Genomic DNA, 19,904 nt, shown 5'->3' with positions numbered 1-19,904 from the left:
CTACTAAATTTACATGTGAAGGTTCTAAAAACTGCAAATATATATATATATATATATATATATTGTTGTGATTTTGTGTTTTTGTAATAAAGGTTAATTTCCCCTCATAGTTTAGTTACACTACAACACGTAGCCTCGTTTCAAGCTCAGTTATTTCTTCGTAAATGTAAGCGTAGACCTTTCCTGTGTGTAGTTTTGCGTTGAGTAGAATAATGAGAATTAGGTCCTTTACGATGCCTCCATGCTTTTGGTTTTGGCACGAAATACCACGAGGCCGGCCTGAACAAGTCGATCAAGGGCGGCGAAGGCGGAGGAGGAGTGACCGGTAAGTGCGAGCCGCCAATCAGGGCTCGAGGGGAGTGGCTTACCACTGCGGCAAAAGGCGGGGCTTGGAACATTCGATACGGGCCAGCACGGGGCAATATAACCCTGTGCCCGGAGCCCCCACCTCAGTTATGAGAAGGGAGGCAGACGAGTTATGAGGAGGACATGCGCTGAGTTATGAGCTCGAGTTATGAGGAGGACATGCGCCGAGTTATGAGATGCGCGCAGGGCAAGCCATACGAGTTACGAGAGTGAAAGCGCTGTGTTCAGGTATGAGAGGGAAAGCGCTGTGTTGAGCTGGAGTCATATCCTCCGCTAAGTTATGAGAGTCGGTTCGGAGCGCTCAGTTATGAGAAGGGAGGCAGACGAGTTACAAATTATGAGCTCGGGTGAGACGCGCATGAGTTACAAGTTGAGTTCTCAGTTGAGCTGGAGTCAGATTCCCGAGGAGTTTTTTTTTTTTTTTTGTATACAAGATCGAGGCTCGTGAAAGAGCTAACATTAATCACACAGAAAGACAAACCGACACATAAAACATATAACATCAGGAGCGGTAGACAAGATGGGGAGAGAGGGGGAAGGACACAAACACAACATTTGAGAGCAGGGACCGAGAGACATCGAGACATCTGTGGGAGGGAGAGGGCTTTGGGGGGGGGGGCTTGGGAAGGGGGGGTGGGAGAGGTATAAAACATATGGACACTGCCAGGACTTCCAGGAAAGAAGTTGGAATTTCAAACAAGGTGGATCTGGGGTGAATTAGCGGGGGTAGAAATGATCAAGGTTTTGGATGGGGGAAGATAAGAGATGGTGGTGAATAGCTGTTTTAAAGACCTGGAGGGAGGAGTGGGATTGAAGGGAGTGTGGGAGTTTGTTCCAGAGGCGGGAGAAAAGAGGAATGAAAGAGTGAAGGTGAGCAGAGAGCCGAGATTTTGGCAGTTTAACCATCAGAGGGTTGCTGGCAGATCTTGTGCGACCTGTAGGAATATTTTGGGGACAGAGCACAGAGAGAGCTGGGGGAGCAAGGCCGGAGAGGAGTCGGTAGAAGACAGAAAGACCACCTACCTGTCTGCGGTGAGTGAGTGAAAGGCCCTCAGAGATAGCTTCATCGCGCGAGATTCCAATGATTCTGAAAGCTTTGGTTTCAACAGCGTGAAGCCGAGCTAGGTGTGAGGCAGGAGCACTGGCCCATAGGGGAGAACAGTATTCCATTGAGCTGCGGATGAAAGCCTTGTATGTGGTGAGGAGCTCAGGTGTGCCTAGGAAGGACTTCGCACGACGGAGGATGCCCAGTCGGCGACTGGCTTTGGAGGCCAGCTTGGAAATGTGGGTTTCCCAAGAAAGATCATGGCATATAGTGAGACCCAAAAGCTTGAGCGACAGAACTTCTTGGAGAGGATTGTTGAGAAAGTAGATGGGAGGGTTGTCCAGTCGATCTTTTCAGAGAGACATAGTAAGATTGTGAGATTTGTCAGGATTGAAAGACATGTTCCACTTGTTTGACCAGTCTGTGATTTTGTCCAGGTCTTCAAAGAGTGAGGAGGCTGCAGACTGCCGATCTGAGGGAAGAGCATTGGAGCGGCAGAGAGTGGAGTCATCAGCAAAGAGATAGAGAGGATTTTCCAGAGAGTCGGAGAGATCATTGATAAAGACCAGAAAAAGCACAGGGCCCAGAACACTGCCTTGGGGAACTCCAGCCTGACCAGGAAGGGGAGATGAGAGAACTGCATTCAGGGCCACACGTTGACTACGACCAGAGAGGAAGTCCGCAAGCCATGCATGGAGATTTCCATGGATACCATAGGAGGAGAGTTTGGTGAGCAGAGCTGGGTGCCAGACCGTATCGAAGGCACGTGATATATCAAGGGAGACAGCTCTGATTTCCTGTTTGGCATTGAGGACCTCCATCCATTGTTGAGACAGCAGAAGCAGCATGTCCAGAGTAGAGTGACCTGGTCTGAAACCAAATTGATGATCAGAGATCAAGCCATTGGAGAAGAGGAAAGATTTCATATCCGAAGCAATGATGGATTCCATGACTTTGCTGATAATTGGGAGCAGGCTGATTGGTCTGTAGTTGCAAGGATCTGTTTTTGCACCTTTTTTGTGTAAAGCGGTAATGTTTGCTGATTTTCAGGATGCTGGAAGATGACCTTGAGCAAAAGAGAGGGTGAAAAGAACAGTGAGAGGGTGAGATAGAGCGGGAGAGCAGGATTTTAGGACCCGTGGGCTGATGCCGTCTGGTCCAGTTGCAGAATCAGAGTCGAGGTTTGACAAAAACTCCTCCACCTTGTCAGGAGAGAAGGACACAGAGTCCAGGAGCAGTTGGGTTCGACTGGGAAAGGTGGGAACAGAGAGAGATGGGTTTGGGACACAAGATTTTGAGGCAAACACAGAGTTGAGGCATTCGGCTTTGTCACATGCGATGTCAACTGTGTAGCCATTTGAGGTAAGGGAGGGGATGGAGGGGGAACAAACACCAGAAACGGATTTGACCAGACGCCACCAGGATTTGGAGGAAGGAGACAGGTTTGGGAGTTCAGTCTTGAGAGTAGAGAGATATTGTTTCCTGGCTCTCCTGTGGGTAGACACACACTTGTTCCGAGCTTTGTGAAAGGAACTGAGATTACTTTCAGTTGGATTAGTCTTCCAAGAGGCAAAGGCAAGTTGTTTCAGGGCAACTGCCTCACCACAAGATTCAGTCTACCATGGATGGGAGGAAGGGTAAGACAACTGAAGACGAGATGGGATAAATCTGTGCATGAGAGAGAGCAGTTTGCTTTGGAAGAATTCCCAGGAAGAATTGATGTCAGAGGCAGTGGAGATGGGAGACCAATCCATATGATTGATGGCTGCTTGAAGACCGTCCCAGTCGGCCTGAGTGAAATGCCAGACTCGTCGACGCTGAGGCGGCTCTCTGAGAATGGCCAAGTTGAGTTGGAGGGCAAGTTGCGCTGAGTTCAGTTACGAGAGTGAAAGCGCGCAGTTGTATTAATCGCGCTGTAAAAGACAGCTGTGCCGGGCCACAGCAACGCGCATATTTGCCTGCCTGCCTGCTTTTGCTGAGATAAGCGCCGCGAGGATTCTCCCGCCTGCCTGCCTGCCTTTGCCGGGGATACGTGCTGTGACCGCCAGAGGGCCACACCGGGTGAGATGTTCCTGGACGACCAGGGCCGGCGCATTCAGCGCATGAACAATTCTTCCTTCATCCCCCTGTAAGTGTGAGTGGGCCCATTGTCTGGGCTTTTATTTTCAAATAAGTAAGACTGCTTAAGACTGCCCTGTGTCTCTGCTTCTGCTTCCAATCATTGTAAATAATAATTAAACCTGTTATTCCTTTGATTCGACCGCTTTTGTCTCTCCATAATTGACTTAGCATGGTACGAATTATATCGCTCTGATGGGTTCCAATAGCAAGGTAACAGCACGGACCACGTGGTACGCCATCCGCTCGGGTCTACTCAATCACGCGTGGTTCGTGCGAGACTCGATCCCCGCTTCCGCGGCGGCGTGGGTACTTAGGTACGTGCGAAAATTGTCCCGAAACCCTTTTCGACGTCTGACCGGAAGTGGCGACTCAGTCTCGCGGTTCGAAGACCCAAGGAGAACAAGGGGCTTAATATCCCCTTGGTAAGGGAACGGGCTTTGCCAAAACCGCAACAATATATTTCTTTTTTTGCAATTGTTGGGGCAAACTCATTGCAAACTCATTTCAAAAAGCAAAGTTTTTGCAAACTCTTTCTTTTAGTTTCTTGTGTGACATCTTTCATTCACACCTGTCTTTGCAATCTTTTTGCGAGGTTGGTTAGGGATACTTTCTCTGCTTTGTTGTCTTTGAGTTTGCCCACAAATTTGAATCGGAAATCTGTTGACCTTTTCGGTCTTTTCGGAGAGACATAGTAAGAGTATGAGATTTGTCAGGATTGAAAGACATGTAAATTACTGACCACACCATGAATGACATGAATGGTTCATGAATGACTAGGGAAATAAAAAGAATTACTGCAGCTGACCACACCAGAAGGTGCGTAATGTTACTATACACGGTCAATGGCAAAACTGCAAATGTGAAATCCACGAATGTCCTTACACACAAAAAAAAAATGCTGCATCTCATGGGTTGAAAACGAGAATGTAACTTGTATTGAGAAATTGATGAAATCTCCCACCCACAATAGGATAGAGAAAAAGTGGTGTCATTCGGGTGGAAACTCAAAATCAGAATTGCATTGAGAAATTGATGATACCTCCCCCCACTTGAGGACACCCACAGGGACCCCAAAGGCTCCAAAGAAAGTTTGGTGGGGCAAGCCCCAAAATTGAGGAAGTAGTTTGGGGATGACTAGACAGTCCTAATTTATTATATAGATTTTAGTCACAGCCGATACTGTATAATTAATTAAAAGTTTGTGTGTGTGTGTGTGTGTGTGTGTGTGTGCGTGTGTGTGCGTGCGCGTCCGACGTGTGTGTGTGTGTGTGTGTGCGCGCGCGTCCGCGTGTGTGTGTGTGCGCGTCGCGCCCGCGTGTGTGTGTGTGTGTGTGTGTGCGCGTCGCGTCCGCATGTGTGTGTACGTCTGTGTTAAAGTTGTGAGGAACAGAAATTTAAAAAAAAAAAAGAGGTGTGTGATGATTGACTATTCTTTTCGTGAGGCTTCTCCCACTGATGTCATTATCTGTTGGTGGAAAATCCACTATGCTGTTTCTTATATATTTATATGGTTCTTTTGTATTTATTTGATTGTGATGTAATTGTGAAAACTACATTTCAAACTATGAAAATGATGCAACTAAACAAAACGAAAGGTGAAGCAGGGCAGTCCCCAGCTGAACCAGCCTCCCTGGGGCCTAAAAATTCTCAGAGGATCTGTGTTCCTCAACAAGATAATGTTGTAGTTAAATCAGATATCCTGGCTGTAGGCGATGGCCATTCTGGGTTAGTCAATGACCCAATGGGGAACACTTATCCAAATGCAAAGTGTGCAGATATGGGATTTGCAATTGCAAAACTTGTCGTATATTTGCCACAAACAATATATTATATGATATTGAGTCGGGTTTTGTTTTTGGAGAAAATCGTCGACATGCTTGCCAATTGACTTGATGTCCAAAGTTTGGACAATACATCACCCACGTTATGGACAAGTTTATATCCATTTGTTAACTCTCCCTTTTTTCTTCACGTGTTAGCCAATTCTAAAAGTACATATGTTCCTGTATGCCTGTCATTCCTTTCAATGTCCCACCGACCTCTCTCCCATGGTTGGAGGATTTCACATGACAAAATATATATTAAACTAGAACAATGTGATTGTGTTGCCAATATGCCTTCGCATAGTCCCACGACGGGTAGATGCCCTCGTTCAGTGTCCTAAAAATAAACAAGTTTGATTTAAATCCCTTCTTATTTTTTTTGGTATACAAGATCGAGGCTCGTGAAAGAGCTAACATTAGTCACACAAAAAGTCAAACCGACACATAAAACACAAAATAAGGGGAGCGGTAGACAAGATGGGGAGAGAGGGGGAAGGACACAAACACAACATTTGAGAGCAGGGACATCGAGAGAAATGTGGGAGGGAGAGGGCTTGGGGGGAGGTCGGAGAGGTATAAAACATACGGACACTGCAAGGACTTCCAGGAAAGAAGTTGGAATTTCGAAAAAATGTATCTGGGGTGAATTAGTGGGGGTAGAAAAGACCAAGGTTTTGGATGGGGGAAGATAAGAGATGGTGGTGAACAGCTGTTTTAAAGACCTGGAGGGAGGAGTGGGATTGAAGGGAGTGGGGGAGTTTGTTCCAGAGGCGGGAGAAAAGGGGAATGAAAGAGTGAAGGTGAGTAGAGAGCCTAGATTTTGGCAGTTTAACCATAAGAGGATTGCTGGCAGATCTTGTGGGTACTGTAGGAATATTTGGGGGACAGAGCACAGAGAGAGCTGGGGGCATTCAGAGACCCTTCAGCTGTTTTCAAGTATCACATTTTCACCAGCCATGACAATTTCACCAGGATAAAAAAATTAATAAAAAAAACTTCTTGGATGGTATACCACTTCACCTATGATATCATTGTCATGCTTTTGTTCCCGATTGCGAGTACTTGACAATGTGCCAAGTTTCAATTTTTTCCATTCAGCGGTTTCCGATTAATATTTTTATTATTTGCTTTTAATACAAGATGGCTGCTATACCACATGACCTATGACGTCACAATTATAAAAACATTCTGCATGGGTGTCACGCCTACCCTGAAGAGGTGTGTGATTCTTTTTTGTGATGTCACTCCTACCCCCAAATATTCCTACAGGTCGCACCAGATCTGCCAGCAACCCTCTTCTGGTAAAACTGCCAAAATCAAGACTCTGCTCTAACCCTAACAACCTCTGGAACAAACTCCCTCACTCTCTTCAATCCCACTCCCCCGTCCAGGTCTTTAAAACAGCTGTTCACTACCATCTCTTATCTTCACGAGCTTCTTCTTCACGAGCACGATGCGAAACTTCACGAGCCTCGATTCAGTATACAAAAAAAAAAAAAAAAATCCAAAACCTTGATCTTTTCTACCCCTGTTAATTTCACCCTAGATCGACTTTTTGGAAATACTGACTACTTTCCTGGAAGTCCTAGCAGCGTCCATGTGTTTAATACCTCTCACACCACCTCCCCCCCCCCCCCTTCCCATGTTTCCTCCCCCCAAGCCCCTCCCTCCCACAGATCTCCCGATGTCCCTGTTCTCTACTGTTGTACTTGTGTGTTTCCCTCTCTCTCCCCATCTTGTCTCCCGCTCCCTTTATTATATGTTTTTTAATATGTCCGTTTGTTTTTTTGCGATTAATGTTAGCTCTTACACGAGCCTCGATCTTGTATACAAAAAAAAATTCGTTCCAAATGGGCGGAAAAAAAAAGGGGGCCAAGTTAGAGGAAATAATAGTATTAACTCGAATAAAGCAACGGAACCCTCGATGTGAAGACTGATGGAATGGATGAGATAACAAATTGATTAACACAAAATACCAAACACAAACATAGGGGCAATACCCCTGGCGCTCACCTGGTAGAATAAACAGTATACTGCACTGACTAAAGGTATTTTAAACCAATTTCAATGTTTGCTCGAAGACAGTGCAGCATGTAGAATAATACTAACATAATCATAAGACTTTAAACAAACAAACAAAAAAATACCTATTTTGGGGGGCAACTCCACCCCCTCCCCAACATCGTATACCTCCTCAGACCCAAATTTTTCTGATGTCTTGAACAAACGTTGGTACAGCATGGCTGATAAAGGTTGTGGTGAAGTTTCATCAAAATTGCATATGTAGTTTCTGAGAAGAGAGCAAATACCTAATTTGGGGGGCGGAACCCCCTCGCCCCCCCCCCCACCCATAGACCCCAAAAGGGGCAGATTTTTTTAAATGCCGTGAACAAACTTTGGTACAGCACGGGTGGTGAAGGTTGTAGTAAAGTTTCATTGAAATAGTGTATGTAGTTTCAGAGGAAAAAGCAAATACCTATTTTGGGGGCCAAACCTGGATCCACTTTGACCCTGGTAAACCCCCTTAGACCCCGACTTTTTTAATGCCGTGAACAAACTTGTCACAACATAACAAACATCATTTGTGCTAAGTTTGTTCACAATCCCTTCAGCAGTTTCGGAGAAGTTTCAAGTGTTTACAGACAAACTGACGGGTTGACTGACGGACGACGTGCCATCGCATAAGTTCCCCTGAACTTCGTTCCAGGTAAGCTAAAAATGGATCTATGTTTGGAGGAGGTAGAGAAACATGTAAAAATAAGGGCAATACCCCCTGGGCGCTCACCTGGTAGAATAAAGCAGGATACTATACCAACTAAAAGTATTTTAAACAGCATCACGGTATTTAAACCAATTGCAATGGCTGCTAGAAGACATAACAGGCTGTAGAATGCTTGTGGAAGGTTGTGGAATAGTTTCATCAAATAATGCGTGTAGTTTCTGAGAAGAAAGCAAATTCCAATTTTTTTAGGGGGGGGGCAGGGGTGGGTTGGGGGCGAGGTGGGTTGAGTCAAACCTGGACCCATTTTGACCCCTGGTAGACCTCTTTAGACCCCGATTTTCTGAATGCTGTGAACAAACTTGAGTTGTAAAATACCAATTATAATCATTGTAGCCAAGTTTGGTCACAATCCCATCAGCAGTTTCGGAGAAGTTTCAAGTTTTTATGGACTGACAACGCGTCATCCCATAGGCTCCACGGAACTCCGTTCCAGGTGAGCTAAAAAGGAAAGTTGATTCGAAAAGAAAAGTTTGAATCAAAAATCCGAAAGTAATTACAAACAATCTGGACACACGTCATTATTTAAGACAGCCTTAAACACAGAGGACCAAATTTAAACGTTTCAGAGTTAGAGCGTGTGGAATCGTAAATCGTGCGATGATCGCCCGTTCAAAGTTACAGTAGTTGCCCATCGCTGAAGAGTGATTATCTAATGCAGATCAAAACCTTATCACAAGCGTTTAAATTAAAAAAGAAAAAATTTTTTTTTTTACACGTCGGCAAGAACAAACAGCTCCCGACATTTTCTTAAAGCCGTTGGTGTAGTGTACTTGGTCTTGGGCATTTATAATGACCGTTTTCCATCTCAGTTGAGCTGACCTCTGCTTAGCCATTCCAAGAAGCCGTCTTTGTCTACTCCTAATATGTCCAACTCTTTTTTCTTTTTTTTGTACCGTTCTGCTCTTTTATCGTTTTCCCAGTTGTCGGTGTATATATCTGTTGATATTTCGTTTTAAAAATTTCTTCCTTCTTTTTTGGAATTGTTGGGGCTGTACTCGTTTCGGTTTCTTGTGTGACATCTTCCATTCACACCTGTCTTTGGCAATGTTTTGCTAGGTGGGTTATAGATGCCTTCTCAGGTTTGTTGTCTTTCATGTTTGCTTACAAATTGGATTTGGTAGTCTGTTGCACTTTTTACGTATTCGTCCAATCCTACATTTGTCATTCTGTGCATTTGGTTGAGCTCCATCAGGCTGCAACCTGCAGTTGATGCACATGATGCACATGCACATCCGTCTCGGCAGGTACATTCTCAGGATACATCGATTTTTGTCAAACATTTTGTGGACGGTGAGGAGTTTCCTTGTTTTGATATCCAGTTTATCGATTTCTGATTGTGGTGTGTGTGTGTGTGTGTGTGTGTGTGTGTGTGTGTGTGTGTGTGTGTGTGTGTGTGTGTGTGTGTGTGTGTGTGTGTGTGTGTGTGTGTGTCAATTTAAGAAGAGGTGGACATGAGACGTAAAAATTCGAACAAAACTACGTTATTCGGCTATATAAGAGAGCCTGTGTGTGTGGTCTGTGTGTCTGTCTGTCTGTGTCGCCATTTTTGTCAGAAATGGCTGAACGGATCTTCGTAAAACCTTCAGAAGTTCATCAGTGAGTGCCTGGGCATGTTTTAGGCCAAAAAAAAATACGTTTTTTTGGATATAAAAATAAAAAAATTTTTTATAAATCGCTCTATAGTGCCTAAGCCTTTTTGATTAAAGACAGTTATATACAAGTACACATTCGCATAAATAAATACAAGACAATTACCAAACATTTGAACACAAACAACAACAACAACAACATGCATTTTAAGGCCATTTTCCCTGCTAGAGCGGGGGTTAGCCTTGCGGTCCCCATGACAATCTTCTCCATTTTGCCCTATTTTCTGCATCTCTCCTTGTTAACCCCCTTGCCCGCATTTCTTCTTCCACCATCTTTAGCCAAGTCTTTCTCGGTCTTCCCCGTCCTCTACTTCCTTCTACATTAACTTCCATCACTCTTCTCAACCAGTCACTTTCATCCTTCCTCAACACATGACCAAACCATCTCAACCTGTTCCTCTTCACAGCATCAATCACAGGCAATATTCCCATCATCTTTCGCAATTCATCATTTGTCTTCCTCTCTCTCAACGATACTCCGCACATCCATCGAACCATTCGCATTTCCACCCTGTCCAGCCTTCGTTGCTGCTCTACGTTCATTACCCATGTCTCGCTCCCATAAATCATAACACTTCTCACACATGCAGCATACACCTTTCCCTTCAGCTTCAGCGACACTCTCCTCCTCATCAGCACGCCACTCAGTTCCCGAAACTTCTTCCATGCACATCTCACTCGAGCAACCGTTGCCGAGTCTGATCCACCTTCTCTATTCAGCATGTCTCCGAGGTAGCAAAATGTTTTCACACCTTCCAGCTTCATGCCGTCTCCAAGATCCAACTCAACATTTCCTCCATCTGCAGATCCCTCTGTGCACACCTTACATTTGAATGTAGCTGCCACACTTTTTTCTTTTTTTCTTTTTTTATTTATTTATTTATTTATTTATTTTTTTATTTATTTTTTTTTTTTTTTTTTTTTTTTTTGTATACAATATCGAGGCTCGTGAAAGAGCGAACATTAATCACATGAACACACAGAAAGACAAACCGACACATAAAACATATAACATAGGGAGCGGTAGACAAGATGGGGAGAGAGGGGGAAGGACACAAACACAACATTTGAGAGCAGGGACCGAGAGACATGGAGACATCGAGAGATCTGAGAGAGGGCGAGGGCTTTGGGGGGGGGGGGCGTGGGAAGGGGGCAGTGGGAGAGGTATAAAACATATGGACACTGCCAGGACTTCCAGGAAAGAAGTTGGAATTTCAAACAAGGTGGATCTGGGGTGAATTAGCGGGGGTAGAAAAGATCAAGGTTTTGGATGGGGGAAGATAAGAGATGGTGGTGAACAGCTGTTTTAAAGACCTGGAGGGAGGAGTGGGATTGAAGGGAGTGAGGGAGTTTGTTCCAGAGGCGGGAGAAAAGAGGAATGAAAGAGTGAAGGTGAGCGGAGAGCCGAGATTTCGGCAGTTTAACCATCAGAGGGTTGCTGGCAGATCTTGTGCGACCTGTAGGAATATTTGGGGGACAGAGCACAGAGAGAGCTGGGGGAGCAAGGCCGGAGAGGAGTCGGTAGAAGACAGAAAGACCACCTACTGGTAAATGACCCTCTCAGACCACTACATTTTTGATGAACCCACTCAGCGCACATTGTACATTGAATGGAGTTCACTCCGACACCCTTCCTGCACACAGCACACGGCCACTTCCCAGTTCTTTCCACCTCACCACATGCTTTACCACTTCCCATCACCTTCGTCTTTCCGATATTCACCTTCAGACCTTTTGTCTCCATACATTCCTTCCACTTGTTCATCTTTTCCTTCAGTCCATCCATACTTTCCGCAATCAACACCAGATCATCTGCATACAACAACTCCCACGGTAAACCCTCCTTTACGTTCTGAGCCAGCACCTCCATCACAGCTACAAATAGTAGTGGACGTAGTACCGACCCCTGATGCACTCCCACCTTCACCTCAAACTCACCACTGTTCCAGTCCTTCGTCCTTACAGCTGTGCGCGCTCTTTTGTACATTGCCATCACTACTCTGATCAACCATTCCTCCACTCCTAACTTCCTCAATGCCCATGTCAATACTTTGCGTGGAACCCTATCGAATGCTTTCTCCAGATCAACAAACCCAAAAAACAACTTCTTCCTCTTATCCATGTACTTCTCCTGCAACTGCCTCACAATGAAAAGCGCATCTGTCGTTCCTCTTCCTGGCATAAATCCAAACTGCATTTCGTCGATCTTCACTTTCTTCCTTATCCTCCTCTCCAACACCCTTTCCAATACCTTCATTCCATGCTCCAATAACTTTATCGCTCGGTACGAGCCACACTCCAGAGGGTCACCTTTCCCCTTGTATAGAGGGACGAGGGTACTCAGTTCCCAATCCACTGGAATGCGGCCTTCTTTCACCACCAGATTACAGATCTCTGTCATTCTCTTCACACCCCTACTTCCTGCTGCCTTCAACATATCTCCCACAACTCCCGTCGGCCCTCCCGCTTTTCCACTCTTCATTGCTTTTATCGCTTCCTCAACTTCCTTCTCAGTTATCTTCTCTGCCGGTCCTAAAACTGGGTTACTCTCTATGTTGCCATCCCATTCATTCTCTGCATTCAACTGTATTTCCATATATCTCTTCCATCTTCCTTTAATTCCATCTGGGTCCACAACGATTTGTCCCACTTCATCCTTCAAGCAACTCACCCCCATCACATCACACCTCTCTTTCGCTATGTGCTTTGCAATCCTGAATACTGCTTTCTGACCCTCTTCTGAATCCAAGCGTTCTCCGAACATTTTCCTACATGCCTCCTGCGCCTTTGCCACCTCTTTCTTTGCTGCCTTAATTTGAACACAAACAATAAAACAATAATTCCAGAAGCGGTCGAAGTTGGTGGTACAGCTTCTTCTTCTTCCTGAAAGTCATCATACTTAACTCAGAAACGTGATGAATGGCACATTCAGCAACATATATTCAATGAAAAGGTAAAATGATGATTTGACATTTGTGATGGATTTTGATTTGGATGCATTTGCTTTTCCATTATATTTGCCCTCATTTCAAATATGTTAATGTTTCTTTTTCGCTTGAGCAACGCCGGGTACTCAAGCTATAAATGCTTATATACTTTACTCGGGGTACAAAATACAAATACAACTTTGTCTGGGGGGTAACATAGGCTACGTGGCTGCGACCTCATTCGGGGGCGTGGGGGACCGGGAGAAGGGCATAAATCCTCTATGTAAATGTGTACAGTGTAGCGCCACTTGGGTATTACAATTTCCTTCTTTTTAGCTCGCCTGGAATGAAGTTCAGCTGAGATTATGCGATGGTGCGTCGGCCGCCCGTCAGTCTGTCCGTCCGTCCGGAAACACTTGAAACTTCTTCTCCGAAACCACTGATGGGATTGCGACCAAATTTGGCACGAATTATATTTGTTGTGTTGACTAAGGTTTGTTCACGGCATTAAAAATGAAAAAAAATGACACGTTTGACATGTTTGGCGTTTGACACGTGACTAAGGTTTGTTCACAAAACGTTCACAAAAAATAAATATCGGCATCTAAAGGGGTCTACTGGGGGTCAAAGTGCATCGAGGTTTGACCCCCCCAAAATAGGAATTTGCTCTTTTCTCTGAAACTACACACAATATTTGGATGAAACTTTACCAAAACCTTAATCGCCTGTGATGTACCGAAGTTTGTTCTCAGCATAAATAAATAAATAAATAAATAAATAAAAAATCGGCTCGTGAGGGGCCTTGCCCCCCAAAATAGGTATTTGTTCTTTTCTCTGAAACTACATACACAATTTCAATGAAACTTCACAACAACCTTCATCACCCGTGATGTAACAATGTTTGTTCACGGCATTAGTCATTAGAAAAATTGGGGTCTGAGGAGGTATACAGGATGGTAGGAGGGAGGGGGGGGGGTAGGCGGGGAAGGGGTTGCCCCCCAAAATAGGTATTTTTTGTTTGTTTAAACAACAACAACAACAACAACAACAACAACAACAACAACAACAACAATAATGTTTGTTTAAAGTGTTATGATTATGTTAGTATGATTCTACACGCTGCCCTATCTTCAAGAAACCATTCAAATTGGTTTAAAATACCTTTACTCAGTGTAGTATACTGTTTATTCTACCAGGTAAGCGCCAGGGGTATTGCCCCTATGTTTTACCTGTGCAACACTGAGATTAAAGCACTCTTTGCACGGGAATTTTTTCCTCCTTCCCTTCCCCCTCTCCCCCAAAACGGAGGGGCCTGTCAAAGCCACCCCACCCCCAAAAGGTGTATATACTATATGTAGTAGATCTTTCCCCTCCCTCTCCGTTCACCTCACTTCACCTCCCCCTTCCTCGTCCCTCCCTCTCTTACTTCTATATAAAACTATAATTATCCATTAATTTGCACTGAGTGTCGACGCGTCCCAGGAAGTTACACCGTTTGCACACATTCGGGACGTGTGATCACAACAAATAAAAACACACCGAACCACGTCGGCTTCGGAACGTTCGATGACGTCAGGACCGACGCGACACGTAGAGATCAGCACAAAGAAACAAATCAGGGGAACTCGCACCAGAAGCGCTACAAACGACGAGATCCTCACTCACTGTCTCTGACAACACTCAACAGATAAACGAGCACGAACCCGGGAATGGCGACGACGAACGGCTCCTCCCCCGGTTGATGCGACTGGCCCGAGCAGTCGGGGCCGGAACGCCATGAGACACGAGTGACGCCGAGGGGCGAGGAAGTATGCGCTGAAGGAGGGAGTGGATGAACACAGCGAGCGCCAACAGGGCCGCGACTCATTCCTCAATCGTTCAGAACGCCTTCCTTCAATCCTTCCGCTGATCGGTTGACGAATCTTTCTAGGAACGCACTCTTCTTCTTCTTCCTGTGCGTGGTTTTATTCCCCAATCAGTTTTAACATTGGCGCGAAATCATATAGTTTTCGTCTTTTTCAGACAATACAAGTAATACATTAAACCAAGATGACAGACACCAGTCCATTTACAGTGGAAGAGAGACTGGTACGGTAGCAAAGGTGTGGTACCTACCTACCAGGAGAGGATAAACACAAAGAAGACGATGAATCAGGTGCAAGAAGAGTTCGAGGAGCGTTTTGGAAATCCAGCATCGTCAAAATCAAATCTTCATCTTTAGGAAACAAGACCGAAAGTCTAACAGCGATCAGCACAAATCAGCACAAAGAAACAAATCAGGGGAACTCGCACCAGAAAGCACCAGAAACGTAAAGCCCGTTTGCAGCCGGGCTTGTAAAATATTATAAACCACAAACACAGATGGATTAGCTTTTTAAACAGTCGCTAATGCTGTCTATAGCATTAATTGATTAAACAAAGAAACTTGGAGGAATCCAGACATCCGTGAGGTAAGTTTTACTGAAAGAACTGAGGGAAGATCTACTGTGATCTAGATTATACCCCGAAAGGGTTGGGTACGTACTGCTTTGTTGGAAGAGACGTAGCGCCGATGCTTTCGATATTTGATGGTCATTTCGGTTTGTTTGTGTTTCACACTGAATGAAAACGTAAAGGTAGATAGAGCATGGCGATTGTGATATATGACAGGTTCGACGATATGTTCGGCCTAACCGGCATATAAATCAAAATGGCGGTGGTGGAGAGTCAGCTGCTGTGCCGCCCTACCGCCGTAAGGACATCAGACGGAATCACAGCACCCTGTCATGTGACCAGATCCTTAGCTCTAATTGGTAATACATACATACATACAGTCGGACAAACACTGTTCTAGACGGCTTTGCCCTATGGGCCACGCCGTGAAAAGGCATTTCAGACTAGAAGTGTACTCGACAGCAAGCGCAGCAGATGACGAAAAAAATCGAGATTTGGGAATTCAAAACATTAAAACATCCGTTCTGAGATCTCCGAAAAGGTCATTACAGAAAAGTTCTGCAGAGATGGCTGTTTCAGTCCAAGGGAGATCAGACCAAGGCCCAAGCTGACAATTTTAAGCATCTTGCTGCACTGATGACCTCTAACAAGGACCAAACATGTCAACAGCCATGTTTTTATCTGTTTGTAGTATTTTGAGCTATTGCCCCCACCACACATTGTGTGAGCAATACAAACCGTGCTTCATACAAACATACATAATTAATAGAAGCTTTATGATTGTAGGTAATCATCACCAACTTGCTGCCAGATATAAATTTACATTTATTTATTTTATTTCTGAGCATGACGTCATTGGCATTTGGGTCCATTTGTTTGACTCTTTGTATTCCGGCAAGTATTTTGGTTGGTTGGTTTGTCTGTCTGTCTGTCTGTTTGTGCGCAGTACTATGTCTACATCATTGCACAAAGCATCGCCATACTTTGCACACATATTTGCCTTGCCCTGGAATAGACTGTGCCCAATTTTTAACTCCCTAGGCCCAAGGTCAAGCTCAAGGTCACCCAAAACGATGGTCATCCAATCATTTGCGCCTCCCAATTGAAGCCCCGCCCTTAGGGCGGGTACCGTTGCTAGTAATATATAATGGCGATACAACAATTTTTACCCCTTTGCTTTGAAGAATGGGAATGAAGGGGGAGGAGCGTGTTAATATGTCTAGTTGAAGGCTTTAGGTGGTGAGGGGACTTGAAGCCAGATTTTAATCTTACAGCCGCCATGTTGGTGCTCGCTGTCACTGTGATGCGTAGCGAAAGATGCCTCAGAGCTGTCACATTCACAATCGCTATGTCGCATGCACTCCCGATACGTGTTTCCTTCATTGTAAAAACAACAGTTAAAAGGATTTTAAGCCGATCTGTGTTAAGGCCTTGGCAAGATCAATGGAGACAGCGATCTGTTAGCTTATACACCGCCCAAATGGTTATGTGGAATTCTCTCTTGTAGAGATTAAACCCACGTTGTTTGAACTTTGGCAGAGGTCATTATTTACTTTTAATGATCCAAAATGGCCGATAAAAAAGTACATTCCGGCAAGTCGTAGGTCTCTGACCGATTTTTCATTTGTCTGTTTGTTTGCTTGTCCGCACAGAATAAATATTATCTCTTATCTGTCTCCCTCTTCCAAATCCTGGTGGCGTCTGGTCAAATCTGTTTCTGGTGTTTGTTCCCCCTCCATCCCCTCCCTCACCTCGAACACGGCTGGCCACACGGCTGACTCAGCACGTGAAAAAGCTGAATGCCTCAACTCTGTGTTTGCGTCTAGATCTTGTGTCCCAAACCCATCCCTCTCTGTACCCACCATACCCAGTCGTACCCAGCTGCTCCTGGACTCTGTATCCTTTCCTCCTGACAAGGTGGAAAAGTTTCTGTCAATCCTCGACTCTGATTCTGCAACTGGACCTGATGGCATCAGCCCACGGGTCCTAAAATCCTGTTCTTCTGCTCTTTCACTCCCTCTCTCTGTTCTCTTCACCCTCTCTTTTGCTCAAGGTCATCTTCCATCTGCTTGGAAATCTGCCAACATCACCGCTTTGCACAAAAAAGGTGCAAAAACAGATCCCAACAACTACAGACCAATCAGCCTTCTCCCAATTATCAGCAAAGTCATGGAATCCATCATTGCTTCAGATATGAAATCTTTCCTCTTCTCCAATGGCTTGATCTCTGATCATCAATTTGGTTTCAGACCTGGACACTCGACTCTGGACATGCTGCTTCTGCTTTCTCAACAATGGATGGAGGTCCTCAATGCCAAACAGGAAATTAGAGCAGTCTCCCTTGACATATCATGTACCTTCGATACGGTCTGGCACCCCGCTCTGCTCACCAAACTCTCCTCTTTTGGTATCCATGGAAATCTCCACGCATGGCTGGCGGACTTCCTCTCTAGTCGTAGTCAACGTGTGGCCCTGAATGGGTTTCTCTCATCTCCTCTTCCTGTTCAGGCTGGAGTTCCCCAAGGCAGTGTTCTGGGCCCTGTGCTTTTTCTGGTCTTCATCAATGATCTCTCTGACTCTCTTGAAAATCCTCTCTATCACTTTGCTGATGACTCTACTCTCTGTCGCTCCATTCTTCATCCCTCAGATCAACAGTCTGCAGCCTCCTCACTCTCTGCAGACCTGGACAAAATCACAGACTGGGAAAACAAGTGGAACATGTCTTTCAATCCTGACAAATCTCACACTCTTACGATGTCTCTCCGAAAAGACCGACTGGACAACCCTCCCATCCACTTTCTGAATAATCCTCTCCAATAAGTTCTGTCACTCAAGCTTTTGGGTCTCACTATCTGCCATGATCTTTCCTGGGAAAACCACATTTCAAATCTGGCCTCCAAAGCCAGTCGCCGACTGGGCATCCTCCGTCGTGCGAAGTCCTTCCTTGGCACACCTGAGCTCCTCACCACATACAAGGCTTTCATCCGCAGCTCAATGGAATACTGCTCTCCCCTCTGGGCTGGTGCTCCTTCCTCACACCGAGCTCGTCTTCACGCTGTTGAAACCAAAGCATTCAGAATCATTGGAATCTCCCACGATGAAGCTAACTCCAAGGGCCTCTCACTCACTCACCGCAGGCAGGTTGGTGGTCTTTCTGTCTTCTACCGACTCCTCTCTGGCCTTGCCCCCCCAGCTCTCTCTGGGCTCTGTCCCGCAAATATTCCTACAGGTCGCACAAGATCTGCCTGCAACCCTCTTATGGTTAAACTGCCAAAATCAAGACTCTCTGCTCACCTTCACTCCTTCATTCCTCTTTTCTGCCACCTCTGGAACAAACTCCCTCCCTCTCTTCAATCCCACTCCACCCTCCAGGTCTTTAAAACGGCTGTTCACCACTATCTCTTATCTTCCCCCATCCAAAACCTTGATCTTTTCTACCCCTGCTAATTTCACCCCAAATCCACTTTGTTGAGGTGACTTTTGACTTCTTTCCTGGAAGTCCTTGGCGTCCTTGCGTTTTATACCTATCCTGCCTCCCCCCAGGCCCTCTCCCTCCAAAAACATCTCCCGATGTCCCTGCTCTCAAATGTTGTGTTTGTGTGCTTCCTCCCCTTCTCTCCCCATCTTGTCGACCGCTCCCCTTTTTATATACTTTGTTTGCTTGTTTGTTTGATTTGTTTGTTTGATAAATGTTAGGTCTTTCACGAGCCTCGACTCTGTGCACAAAAAAAGAAAAAAAGAAAAAAAAAGTGCTGCACAGAAAAAATTGAGACATGGCTCATTGTAAAGAACCCTCCATGGGGAATAAAATATGTTAATGATGCTGTCATAGGTGCCTCCATTTTGATGTCATAATACGACAAGTACAAAACTTAATCCGATCAAGATGACATTTATTGAGCATCATTTCGGCTCGAGGGATAAATTTGTGGAGAAAAACATAATGACGTCATCGATCACGTGGTTCGGCTGCTATTTTTTTTAAACACAAAAGCCTTATAAACCACTGAAAACACGTCCTGGTGAGGGTCTGAAATCACCGATTGCTCTTTCTAGTTTTAAATATGCATATATATTTTCAGTGGGGCGGCTTAGCCCAAATATTCAAAAGAATTGTGCATTTTGTGATACAAGCACCAAATTTGGCACAAATGTACATTAATATGTTGCGAACATTTTCAGATATTGGGCCACTTGAAATTCCGTAATTTTTTTTTTCAAATTTTTTCAAATTTCGTAATTTCAAATTTTTCGGGTGACACCGTCACAATTTCGGTCTTCGAGGCCGGCCGATAGGCAAAGTGTGACCGGAAGGGACGAGGTTCTCCTGACCACGTGGCCCTCGATCTGGGAAGCGAGAGGCGTTCCATTAGTGGACGCACCCCTCACGCCCGACTTTTGGGCGGCCCCGGCAGGCCGTTTGTTTTGACGTTCCGTGACAGGCCCCGCACCCCCACCTCCGGGCCGACCGGAAGCTTGTGCTGAGTACATCATACCTGAACAACTCAGTGAGGCAGAACACAGCAGTGCACACCAGGGTGACCCCTTCAGTGCATAAACCAATTAACCTGTCCACTGCAGGGCATATAGAAATGAAGTTATTTTCTGCATATAATAATAATATAAGTTCAGTTCTATATAACAATTTCTGTTATCACCACTACCACTACAACTACCACTACTACAAGCTTTGTCTGGAATTTTGTGGACTAACAGACAAACAGACATACAGACAAGCTGGGATCAAAACATTACCTC

General features: G+C 45.1%; 1 protein-coding gene and 1 long non-coding RNA gene across 2 annotated transcripts in view; one reads left to right on the top strand and one right to left on the bottom strand.

Annotated features, from left to right (window-relative positions):
• LOC137432836 (WD repeat and FYVE domain-containing protein 3) overlaps nt 1-14,539 on the bottom strand; it is a 223,909-nt gene extending 209,370 nt beyond the window's left edge. Inside the window, exon 1 of the mRNA XM_068125081.2 lies at nt 14,417-14,539. The gene's annotated coding sequence lies outside the window, so the exon portion shown is untranslated. The remainder of the gene's footprint in view (nt 1-14,416) is intronic.
• A 586-nt stretch (nt 14,540-15,125) lies between these two features.
• LOC144893318 (uncharacterized) overlaps nt 15,126-19,904 on the top strand; it is a 109,961-nt gene continuing 105,182 nt past the window's right edge. Inside the window, exon 1 of the long non-coding RNA XR_013624380.1 lies at nt 15,126-15,163. This is a non-coding gene — a long non-coding RNA (uncharacterized LOC144893318). The remainder of the gene's footprint in view (nt 15,164-19,904) is intronic.

This window comes from Myxine glutinosa, chromosome 8 (assembly GCF_964187855.1).
Source record: "Myxine glutinosa chromosome 8, kmMyxGlut1.1, whole genome shotgun sequence".
NCBI classification, from domain to species: domain Eukaryota; kingdom Metazoa; phylum Chordata; class Myxini; order Myxiniformes; family Myxinidae; genus Myxine; species Myxine glutinosa.
The sequence above is the reverse complement of the archived record's forward strand: the minus strand, read 5'-3'. Positions and strand labels throughout refer to the sequence as shown.